The following is a 12,791-nucleotide window of genomic DNA, read 5'->3' on the forward strand; positions in this document are numbered from 1 at the left end:
CGGAAAGTTCCAGCTACGGGAGCACACGCCAGTCTCAAACACTTTTTCTAAGGCGCCGGGGTGGGGGGTTGCTAACTCAAGTCAGATGAGCTCCGGAGCTCGGGCGCTGCGACTGCTGGTTTCAATATCTGAACTCCCCCTTTCTTCCCAGCCCCCTCAGTCCTCCGCCGGTTGTTCCCAAAACTCCCGGATCCTCCGTGTGCCTTAGCAGAGGGGAAGACACGTGGGCTGGGAAGCAAGACTGGCTTCATGCAGGCCCTTTTCGCCCGGGCAGCTGGTGCAGGTGCCCGGGGTCCAAGGCGCCCCTCGCCACGGCTCGCTCACGCCGCCATCTGAGAGCACGCCGGCGACAAATGACGCCAGCTTTACTTAGGCTCGCTGCATATGTTTTGTAGAGGGGGGGGCTGGGGGGCGGTTGCTTTATTTTTTCGGAGACTCCACTGAAGCTGCTGCAGCCAGCTGGAAGTAATCAGAACTCAACGACAGAGGGAGAAGGAAGAATTAGGCTCACTGAAGTTGCAAGCCGAAGTGTAGATGAGGCTATGCATGAAAGCGCTTGCTTAAGTAGCCCTGGGCCTTCCATACAGGCCAGAACTGTCCACTCCAAGAAGCAAGCAGGCGGCTAATGGCCGCGCCCTCCCAAACCATGGGACTCAGCCTCCTCTTCTGGGCTCTGCTCCTAGAAAGCTGCCCGCGGTCTTCTTTATATTTCTCCCTGAAGTTGGTGGAAACCAGTGTGTTCTAGTTCCTTTGTATTACTTAACCTGTCATAGGGTCTCCTTCTTTTAAAAGTGGGATGACAGATGTCTGAGGTCGCTTTGAAACTTGCCCACAGTAATCTAAGGTTGGTACAGTTAAATGGTTGCACCCTGCTGAGGATGCTGGGGGCCATCTCTTTCCTGCCCCTCCTTCTAAAATGCAAGAGAACCAAACCTCCAGACCAATTCCCCCCTGCCTAGTTGATGGGTCCTTCTTCTCAGCCCATCCTACTCACTGATTGAATCCCTTTTGGTGGACAGCACAATTTACCCTGTGGGCTCTCCCTAATTTTATTTATTTGTTTGTTTCTGTAAGTCAGTATCTATCAATAGCCCAAGGCCTTCCAAATGCTATGGGCACTCTTCCTCTGAGGTCCACACAAGCCCTGAGTTTTACTTGTAACATTTTTATTCCATGTATTGATTTTGCGGGGTCAGGGTGTGAGGTCAGTCCTCTGTCAGCAGTAGGAGGTCAGGGCAGAAGGGGGCTGTCTCTCTCCTTCCCTCCATCATGTGGGTCCGACCCAGGCTCATGAGAGTCCAACCCAGGCTCACAGCAAGGACCTCTGCTGGCCTGGTCATCTCTCTGGCCTTGGCGTTTACCTTTTAACAGAAGGGAAGTGCTGTGTGCCCATTCTTCGTTTCTAGTTACCTTACCGTCCTTCCTTCTCTTCCCCTCGCATGAGAGAAGCAACAATTTCTTCTTGATCTAGAGTGGGGAAATGTAGAAAATGCTACAAGGTTTTGATGCCATCTTTTTTTTCCTCAAAACAGGCTTCCCAGGTTGGAAGTCAAGAGGAGTAGGGGCAGGGAGGTGGCGATGTGCTCAAATGTAAAACTTTCTGGAGGGGTGTGGCGATACGTGGTGGTGGTGGGGTGTGACAGAACATTTCCTGGGGAGATGCAGCATGCATATACTTCTCCACCCCTCATGCCCAGGGAAGAATCCACAACAGTCGGAAGTGTGGACACCACCAACGCCTGACTCGGTACACACACCAGTGAGGTTTGCTACATCCACGAGGACATGGATGAGGAGTTGCCTACAGGAGAAGAGTGACTCGCAGACAGCTGCCCCACTGAAGCTCACCCCGGCACGGTGACAGCTCACAGAGCTGGGGTGCACTACCTCCTCACCAGGCCGGACAGTGTCCGTTCCAGGTGCCTCCGCTGGGCCCGGCCTCTTCCAGACAGCTCAGCTGGTTTCTGCTTCTTTCAGGCTGCCGGTCTGGTGGAGAGACTTTGCCCCTTGGCTTGTCTGAGGATCTCCTTGGCACCTCAGTTTCTTCATCTGAGAGGGACTCTCAGCTTTTGTCATTTATGCTGGCAGGGAGAGGCCTCGTGGACCTGGTAAGTACCAGGGCCTTCCGAGTTTCTCCATACGATGGACTCTCTTTTTACGGTGGACTCTCTTTCAATCTTTCAATCTCAGAGGAAACCTAAGTGAGGCAGCAAGTGCCTCTCGTCCTAGGACTCCAGAGGCAGGCAGGTCTCAGAGTGAGAAGCTAGCCTGGTCTACAGTGCCAGTTCCAGACCAGCCAGGGTCACATAATGAGACCCTATCTTAAAAAAACAAAAGAAAAGAAAAGAAAAGAAAGAAAAGAAGAAGAATAAAAATAAAAACCTAGCTGGGTGTTGGTGGTGCACGCCTGTAATCCCAGCACTATGGGAGGCAGAGGCAGGCAGATTTCTGAGTTCGAGGCCAACCTGGTCTACAGAGTGAGTTCCAGGACAGCCGAGGCTATACAGAGAAACCCTGTCTCAAAAAAAAAAGTCAAATCCAAAAAACCAAACAATAAATAAATAAATAAATAAATAAATAAATAAATAAATAAATAAAGCCTTACAGAAGCCAGTATGGAACATGTAGGATAAAGGGCCAAGGAGATGGGTCAGGAGTCAGGGCACCGGCTATGGGTCTACTCTGACTTGACTGGATCGCTGGGACTCACAGAAGTGACAGACAGGACAGACTCCAGCACATGGTCCTCTGACCTTTATGTACCATCTGTGACATTGAGGACCCCACCCCTACATACAAATACATGTAAATAAAAACCAGAAAATGAAAAGCAGTATCTGAAGGAGGCCTTGTCCTTTAACCATCCTCAGTCAGAACATCAGACGGTCACTCCTCCCCGCTGATTCCTTTCACCCATGCAGAGCTTTCTGAACACAGACTGCAAATGTGAACCCTCTCCCTCCCTCCCTCCCTCCCTCCCTCCCTCCCTCCCTCGGCTGCCTTTAATGACCCCATTCATATCTGCCCTATGAAGCCAGGCCTCGTTTCTCCTGGCTGGAACATTAGTGGAGTCAGCTGATTACTTCATTACCAGCTTGTCTCTGTCAGTTTCTTTGCGTTGTAAAGTTTGTGGAGAAATTTAAACAAATCAGCATCCAGACGGAGAGGTTGCCTTTTCTCTGTTTTACTTCTCTGACCAGCTCAGATCCTGCCGGAATCCAGGCCGTCGCCCAACCTTCCTGGCTTATTTTGGCAAGATGGTGGTAGCAGAGATAAAGGTGGAGTGTTTGGGGTTTGCTGGGCTGAGCAAACATCACATCCTACTGCCTACAGATGGCCGGAAGGTGGGGGCTTCAGATCGAGGAAGAGAGGGTTTGGGGCGTAACATTGTCATGGCTGAGGAAGCCCTCGTAGGCACGGGGACGTCGCCAGGTGCACATCTCAGAGCTTATAAGCAGGGTAGGGCTTGAGCCAGGTCCAGCTTCCTTCTGTAGTTTTCTGTGTAGCCGTTGCTGACGTGACGACCACCACAGTGAGCAGCACCCACAGTCTCCCTCCTTCCTTATGCCACAAGGCCATGAACTCATACGTCATACGGAACCACAAACGGGTAAAGACGAAAGACGAGGAAGGCAGATGGGGTGTGTGGGCAGAGAGGCCTCTCCTGGGGAAGTGAAGCACAGAAAGATGGGCCGGGACTGGGAGAGTGGGAAGTGGCTTTTCTAGCCCTTCCTGGTGATTTGAATGAGAATGTGCCCTGTGGTCTCAGACACTGGGATGCTTCTGCACCAGTGAACGGAACTGTTTGGGAAGGATTAGGGGGTGTGGCCTTGTAGGAAGAGCTTTGAGGTTTTAAAACCCACCCAACTACCCCTTCTCTTCCACCCCCTCTCTTCTCTCCCCCTCTCCTCCCCACCCCTGCTTGTGCCATTATGATAATGGACTAACTCTCTAAAACTTTAAGCAAGCCCCAATTGACTGCTTTATTTTATAATTTGCTTGGCCACTTTGTCTCCTCTAACTAAGATACCATCTTGCATGTGTGAAACCCTGTCCCCCAGAGAAGCTGTCTGCAGTTCACAGCCTTCTGAGGCATGTTTCCATCCCCATATTTGTGTGGGAGTGTGGGGAGTGGGTACATAACACAAGACAAAACAAAACTCTTTTTGAAGGCAGGATCCCACGTTGCCTTCACACTCACTATGTAGCTGAGGATAACCTTGAATTCCTAATTCTATGCCTGCAGCCTTGGGTGCTGGAATTATAGGTGTGCAACATCAACTATACAGTGTGATGCATGCTGGGGATCAAACTTGGGACTTCCTAAGTGCTGCGCTAGCCGTCTACTGAGTTCCGTGCTCAGTACTATATGTGATATATTTTTATATGACTGACAGTGTGGTTTCTTCAGGCCATTGTCAGCACTCAAAGTTAACACATTGAAATAAGCGTTACAATGGCTGTGACATCGTAAAATGATATATCTATTTTTTTTAGAGAGTATATGTTTGTATGTCCAGAGACAAGAATACAACATCAGTGGTTTTCCTCAGAAGCCATCTATTGTTACTTTGGGAGGGGCTGTTTGTTTTGAAAGGTTACTTTTAGATTTGTTTATGTTTACTTTCTGTGCACGGGTGTTTTGCCTGCATGTATGTCTGTAGCATGTTGTGTGTAGTGCCTGTGGAGGCCAAAAAGAGGGTATCGGATCCTTTGGAGCTGGAGTTGCAGATGATTGCAGGCTGCTGTTGAGTGCTGGAAACCTGGTCCTCTGCTCGAGCAACAAATGTTCCAACTGCTGAGCCATGTCTTCAGGCCACCCCTACCTTTGTGTTTTCAATCTGGGTCTCCGGCTGGGACCTGGGCCCACCCATTAGGCTGCACTGGCAGCAATCCCCAGGGATCCAGCCTCTGGCTCCCAAACATAGGGCATGTTCTATGACATTGCTATGTTCAGGTTTTTACCTGGGTGCTGAGGATTGAACTCAGAATCTTCATGTAACACTCTTCTGGCTGAGCGGTGGCCAGCCCTTCATTACAGTTTTCTGAGTCCACTGTCATTTGCCAAATCATAGCTAGTTACACAACCATACAGGAAGCATATCACCCAGACTGCAATGGCAGAAACGCACAACTTTGGAGAAGAAAAGTGACAGTTAGACTCTGTTCCAGTGTTGGAACAGAGGCTTTGAGGCTGGCTGGCACGGAGGGATGTAAATGAATTATTCTCCATATAAATACAACAGAGGGACTAGAGAGATGGCTCAGCAATTAAGAGTACTTACTGCTCTTCCAGAGGACCTGAGTTAGGGTTCCTCACACCCACACCAGGCAGCTCACAACCACCTGTAACTCTAGTTCCAGGAAATTCAACATCCTCTTCTGACTTCAGTTAGCGCCTGCACTCACACACACACACACACACACCAACACTGACACATACAACACATACAATTAAAAAAACCAACTTAACTAGTCATGATGGTACACACACCTTTAATCCTAGCATTCAGGAGGCAGAAGCAGGCAAATTTCTGTCAGTTCCAGGATAGCCTGGTCCACATAGAGAGTTCCAGAACAGCCAGAACTATATAGCAAAACTCTAAATGTCTAAAAATACAATAAGTAAAAATTTTAAATAAAATATTTTATTTTATGAGTATGTGCTTTGCCGTCACTCATATCTGTACCATACGCATGCCTGGTGCCCACAGAAGCCATGAGAAGGTGCTAAGTTTCCTAGAACTATAGTTACAACAACTGTGAGCTGCCAAGCGGGTGCTCGGAATCAAACCTGAGTACTCTAGAAAAGCAGTCAGTGCTCTTAACCGTTGAGGTAGCTCTCTAACACCTAAAAAATTAAAATATAAACAAGTTTCTTTTGTTGTTTATTATTGTTGCTTGGGGTTTTGTCTGTTTGTTTGTTTATGGCTATTTTGGGACAGAGTTTCTCTGTGTAACAGCTCTGGCTGTCCTGGAACTCTGTCTGTAGACCAGGCTGGCCTTGAACTCACCAAGATCTGCCTGCCCCTGACCCCCGAGTGCTAGGATTAAAGGTGTGCACCACCACCACCTCCTGACATAATCAAGAGTTAGGTGACCACATGCCTGAAGGTTGTGTCAGCTGCTGGCCAGGGTCCCTCATCTGCATCTCTTCCATCGGCAGTTCTCTGTGGGTCTCTCTGTTTTTAGGCTAGATGAGACTCACTCATAGCGAGGCGGTACCTGTAATCCGCGTGTTGTGTCCTGTGTATTAAGTGTCTGCTAACGGCCCAAGTATCAAAATGTTGGTTTCTCCCTGTGACATCCCTGGGAGGGGGTGGGGCCTAACAGAAAGAGGTCAGGCCTCTTTGCACACACCCTGGGAGGGGTGGGGCAGAAAGAAGTCAGGAGCTATGCACACACACCCTGGGAGGGGGCATCGGGATCCCTGCCTCTGCTCATGATGATCGCTTCCCAGAGCGCAGGAAGCAAACAATCCTCCTCACCCCATGGCACACTGGCTGCTGAGAGAGAGAGAGAGAGAGAGAGAGAGAGAGAGAGAGAGAGAGAGAGAGATGGAGACTCTTCACAAGTGTCATAGCACAGTAGAGAAGTCAGAGGACAATTTGTGAGTCTTTCTCCCTACCACATGGGTCCCAAAGATATATCTCAGGTCTCAGCATTTGGTAGGAGTCCCTTTATTGTCTAAGTCATCTCATCGACCCCAGGTCATACATAGTTGATGAAGATTTAACATCAGAATTGGATGCAAATACACATTGGATTTCAGAGACCAACTACTGATGATGATGATGATTGACATATTAACTATGGCTTTCTTGAAGTTACTGTTGTCAGCTTTCGAGGATGTCAAATCACCAAGGAAGCCTCTCGGCACAGCTGTGAAGAAGGACCTGAGCTGGACTGGCCTTTGGGCTTGTCTGGGAAGGACTTTTGAGACTGGGTTCACTGAGATGGAGCCATCCTAAGTGGGTGGCAGGCACTGTGAGGTAGGATCCTAGGCTGAATCAAAGGACAGAACAGGAGCTGAGGCCTGGCGGAGGGGGAGAGGGTCAAGCATCAAGCAAGAGGCGTCCTCCCTGGTGAGCACTGGTAGCGTGTGTAAGGTCCTGAGTCCCATCTCCAGGACAAAGAGCGAAAAGAAACACTTGCTCGTCTTCCACTCTATCTTCACCTCAACACAACAGAGGAGTTGGTCCAAGATGGTGGCTCACACCTTTAATCCCAACACTCAGAAGCATACATACTATCTATACACACACTATAGCCATACGCACACATTATACATACACAAACACTATATACGCATGCATACACTCTCACACACACACACCACTACCACCACCACCGACTACCAAATCAACCAAAGAGTCAGTAAAAGTAAGTTTCCCGTTTCAGACAAAATACCTCCCGGTCCTAGTGACACAGGTTTGTCAGCCCAGCTACTCAGGAAATTAAAGTTTGATATTAGCATGTTCTTGTGTGACAGGAAGAGAGCCCCGGGCCTCACAAACACCAGACCAGCGCTCTGCCGCCAAGCTACACCCCAGCCTGGAGTTATTTTTCCAAAGCTCTGATCTACCTGGGGGTTGGCGTCTAGGCCACAGGGTATCCTGGTGTGGGTGACCACAGAGGTGAAACCACATCTATGAGTTCATGGGGTTAATGTATGTTGGTTAGTTTTTGTCAGCTTGACACAAACCTAGACACAGAGAGGGAGAACTATCTCCAGATCGGTCTGTGTGCATATCTGTGGAGCATTTTCTTGATTACTGATTGACGCGGGAAGGGCTCAGCCTACAGTGGGCAGTCCCACACCTGGGCAGGGCGTCCTGGGCTATTTAAGAACTCTTGAGCAAGTCATGAAGAAAGCAGCACTCACTCCTCCACAGTCTTTGCTTCAGTTCCTGCTCCCAGCTTCCTGCCTGGAGTTCCTGCTCTACTTCCCTTCGTGATGAGCTGAGGTGTGGAAGTATAAGCCAAAGAAACCCTTCTCTCCCTGAGTTACTTTTGGTGGTTATCACAGAAAGCCAATGGGAACAATTGTACCTCTCCTTATGCTGGGAATGTTTGAAATTCTCAAGTGACTTTTGTTTTGTTTTGTTTTTAATTTATATCAGGTACTTTTTGGGTTGCTTTGTCAAAAATATCGGAAAAGCAAAGAAAGGAAGGGTGTGTTTTGACTCATACTACACCATGATGGTGGCAGGCCACTGGTTACATGGCGTTCGTAGTCAAGAAACAGGGAGGGAGGAATGTCACCTCCTGTATCAGTCAGGCAGAATATAAATAGGTACATATAAATCTATTAAAAGGGGATCTCTTAGGGTGACTCAAGGGTGTGGTTGGCTAACCCAACAATGGCTTCCTCCTGACAGAAGGGTTAAGAATCTGGCAGCTGGATGTCTCAGCAATGCCAGTCAATCGGGTGTTAGAGCCAAGAGGATTCCTAGAGAGCGATTGATCTGTAGTCTGTGTTGGAATCCTGAAGAAGCAGGTTCTGACACCAGCACCTGTGAAGGAATTCCTCAGCGACAGGGTAGATGAAGTTGCCAATGAAAGCGAGAAAAAGAAAGAAAAAGGCAAAATCTTCTTCCTTCCGTGTCCTTTTATGTGGGCTGCCATCAGAAGGTGTGGTCCAGATTTACCTCAGTGGTTCAAAAAAGAAAATCCCTCTTAGGGCTGGAGAGATAGATGGCCCAGAGGTTAAGAGCGCTGATTGCTCTTCCACAGGACCCCAGTTGGCTTCCCAGTGCTCGCATTGAAGCTCACAATTACCTCCAGTTCCGGTTTAATGTTTTCCTAGGACCTCTGTGGGCACCAGGCATGCCTGCAGTGTACAAACATACACATAGGCCAAACAGCCACACACATAAAATGATAAGTAAATAAAAACACTGGGGAAAAAAAAAAAGAAAATCCCTCCAAGCCATGCCAAGCACTTGGGTTCCAGTTGATTCCAGATGAGGTCCAGTTGACAACCCAGACCGGCCATTACAGTTCCCTTTGATCTTTTAAAAAAATATATTTTATTAATCCAGGACCCTGACCCTTAGAATGGTGTCATTGAAATTTAGGGTCTCAGTTACCTCGTCTGGAAGCCTTCTCAGACAGGCCCAGAGGCTTCTCTCCTGCGATGCCAGGGCCTGGCCCGTCCAGCTGGCAGCCACTGCTGAACATCACGCCACGTGTCTTCTTGGCATGGGTAAATCCATGGGAGGGCCATGGCAGCATTAAGCAGATGAGAAGGGAGACGCCCATCATGCACTTCTAGTGTCTCGGTGATGAAGAAACGCTAGCGAGTGGGCAAACATGGCTGTGGTGGTCAGAGCGTATACACAGCCCAACCTTGGGTCTGTAAATTTAATTCTCAAAGCCTTAGGATTGACTTGGGTCCTGTAGAAGGTCCCTGATAGAGTCTGGGTAAGTGTCTCTCAAAGGCACAGGGGTTGAAGGCTGGCGCAGGAGCCTGGGGCTCTGACAGGGAACGCAGAATCCTAGGTCTGGGCTACTGGGAATGGGATTTCTGGGGACATTTCCATAGATCCCCTAGAGGGAATTCTGAGACCCTGATCCTGATCTTCCTCAGTCTCCCTCACTATGAGGAAGAGGACATCCTCTTCTGCCACATGGTCATGTAGCCCAGGCTGGACTTGAACTCACTGTAGAGTTGAGAATGATCCTCCTGCCTCTGCTACTCCAGTGCTAGGATTACAGGTGCGTGCTACCACATCTGCTCTGTGTAGCTCTGGGGATCCTGTGTGCTAGAGCATTTGATCTCCCTCTCCAACTGTGCCACATCCCACAGCTCCCTGTGTGTAACATGCCAGACAGTTCTATGAGCCACTCTTACAAACTGATCTCTGCTTGTTTCATGTATATTTTGTTTTTTTTCTTCTGTGCTGCGAATGGAACTCAGGCCCATACAAGCTAGGTCCAGTACTTTACCACCAAAGCAACCCTCTTTTAGCAAATGAATTAAACCCAGTGAGAGGGAACCTCAACTTTTACTGAGCAATCGGAAGTCCCGGAGACCCAGGTTTCCTCTGACAGGGGCAAAGGGTGACAGTCTTGGTGGGATGAGCCCTCAAACTGTTGGACCGGAAACTGCTTCCAGGTAAATAGTATTAAAACTGACCCGAGTGCTGGAGGTGTGGCCCAGTTGGTAGAATGCTTGGCCAGCGTGCTCTAAGCCCTGAGGTTCACCCCCTCAGCACTTTATAAACCAGGACTGCTGGTGCACACTTGTAATCCTAGCACTTGAAAAGCAAAGGAAGGAGAATCAGGAGTTCCGGGTCATCTTTGGCTGCATGTTTGAGGTTTGAGGCTAGCCTGGGCTACATGAGATCCTGCCTCAAAGACAGACAGAGACAGATACACAGAGACAGACAGAAGCAGATGCACAGAGATACACACAGAAACAGACAGAGAGACACACAGAGAGAGCACCACCTGACTTAAATAATAGAGCATCCACCCAGGTTGGCTACTGAAGGACTAATTATTTGCTTAGCTTTTCCTTTGGTCACAGAAACTTTTGTGTTGGTTTTGGTAGCACGGCCTGTACGGTGGCAAAGAACCTGGAAAGCTGTGCTTTGTAGTTTCCTGATATGACAAAAGCACCCTGCAGCGGTAATTAAGTTAGAGACCTTGAAGTGCAGAGCTCGGGCTCTGCCCAGTCAGTCTCTGCAGTGGAAGGGACGGATGAGCAGTAGGTCAGGGAACTGGTCTACACAGCCACTGCTAGCTTTGAAGATGGGCGAAGGGCCTTGGATTAAAGAAGCTTCTAGAAGCTCGGAACTGTTCTGGTTCCGTGGCTGTGCTTGTGTGTTTGCCTACACAGGATTATGTGCATCGTGTTGCTTGTGTATGTGTGTCTCAGAGGTCACCCTAAGGTGTCCCTCAGGAGCCACCCACCTTAGTTTTTGAGACAGTCTCTCACTAGAACCTGGGGCTTGCCCATCGATTAGGCTAACCTGGCTGGTCATTGATTCCCATGGATACACTGTCTCCAGGCGCAGCAATGGAATTACAGTCACAGATCTAACTTAAAAAAAAAAAGATTTATTTATTATTTCTAAGTATACTGTAGCTATCTTCAGACAGATCAGAAGAGGGCGTCAGATCTCATTGTGGATAGTTGTGAGCCAGCATGTGGCTGCTGGGATTTGAACTCATAGGATTTGAACTTATAGGATTTGAACTCAGAACCTTCAGAAGAGCAGTCACTCCCCCCCCCCACCCCACCCCCAGATCTAACTTTTTAAGTGAGTTCAGAGGATCAAGGTCAGGTCCTTGTGCTTTTGAGACAACCACTGTTACCAACTTAGCCACCCCCACCCCCACCCCCACCCCACTGCAGGCTTTGAAGATGGAGAGAAGGCCCTGGGCTATGGAACGCAGCAGCTTCTGGAAGCTGGAAACCACTCCTTTTCACAGCCAGCAAGAAAACAAAGCTCTCTGGGAACTGCCAGGAACCAGCGTCTGCCAGCAGCCCCCAGGAGCAGGGGCCGGCCTCCACCAGAGCCTCCAAACTGGCTTGATCCACTAGTTACTCGGGTGGGGTCTCCACCCGGCTTCTGACCCTCAGACAGTAGAGATGCACATTTGTGTCCTTTTAAGCCATGAGATCTGTGGCTACTCCTTACTGCGCGTGTGGAAAACTATTAGGGTTGGCTCAGGGCATAAAGGCACCTGCAGCCAAGACTAACAATCCGAGTTCCATTCCCAGGACCCAGGAAATGACCGACGGGAACCGGCTCCTACACGCTGTGATCGCCACACGAGGTCTGGGTCTAGGTCTAGTGCCTGTGTGCCCTTGATACACTAGCTCTTGGGGCTTCCTCTTCCACAGAGGTAGTTTATGATAGACTCCTTTTGGCGTCTTGCACTGATTGTCTGCCCAGTGTGTACTTTACTGGCCTTGAAGTTTGGCAAGGAAGTTAAGTTTTCTCCCGTTACAAAGCCTGGGATCCGGACTGCGTTCATCAGAAAGACTACAGGGAGTGGGTGAGGTCAAGGGAAGCTGCAGAGGAGGGGGTGCGGGGAGGGGGGGGGAAGCCATATTCCCAACTGCGCATGCGTGCGCCCTGTATGTGAGTCCTCAGGGTATTCAGGGCAGGAAGTGAATGTAGATCACCCTGATTTTCCCAGACCGCCTAAAAGTTCCCTGAAAGCATAGGCTTGGGCAAATGGGGTTTCTGGCCATGCATCGAAGCTTCTGGAGAAGCCTGACTTAGTTCATCATCTTCGCTCTCCCTCCTTCGCAGACTCCTCTCTGGGGCACGCAGGCAGAGGGTCTACCTGTCATGGGGGCGAGAAGTCAGGATGGCAGCCAGACTGCTCCGTCTCCTTCCACGGCTCTGCAGCCTCCAGCTCTCTGCTTTGATCCGGCGCAGACAAGCCCGGGTGCTCCCTGTCTGTTCCTGTTGCTGGGTCCCAGCCAAGGATGGAATGTGGGAGGCCTCTGTGGCTTGGGGCTCCCCACCCTATCCCAGAGCAACACCTTCTAAAATTGAGGCAACTTCTGCAGGTGCTTGGGTCCCATCGCAAAGTAACTTGTTACCCAAAACTTGTTACCTCAGTTTCCCCATTTGTCAAGCAGTAAAATACCACTTATCCAAAGAAGGTTGTTGTAGAATAGTTTTATCTTTAATTTCTGTTTTCTTTTCATTTGGTTTTGAAACAGGGTCTCAATTAGCCTAGGCTGGCCTCGAACAAAATGTGTAGTCAAGAATGGCCTTGAGTTTCCTAGAGTCCTACCTCCACCTTCAGAAGGCTGGGATTAC

The 12,791-nt window shown here is 49.3% G+C and overlaps 1 long non-coding RNA gene across 1 annotated transcript; it reads left to right on the forward strand.

Annotated features, from left to right (window-relative positions):
• The first annotated feature begins 1,550 nt into the window (after positions 1 to 1,550).
• On the forward strand, positions 1,551 to 12,587 carry LOC127697310 (uncharacterized). Its single transcript, XR_007980437.1, has 3 exons — positions 1,551 to 2,108; positions 11,366 to 11,790; positions 12,273 to 12,587. It is a non-coding gene; the product is annotated as an uncharacterized LOC127697310 (long non-coding RNA).
• The last annotated feature ends 204 nt before the right edge of the window (positions 12,588 to 12,791 follow it).

Source organism: Apodemus sylvaticus, chromosome 12, assembly GCF_947179515.1.
Source record: "Apodemus sylvaticus chromosome 12, mApoSyl1.1, whole genome shotgun sequence".
In the NCBI taxonomy this organism is placed as follows: Eukaryota; Metazoa; Chordata; class Mammalia; order Rodentia; family Muridae; genus Apodemus; species Apodemus sylvaticus.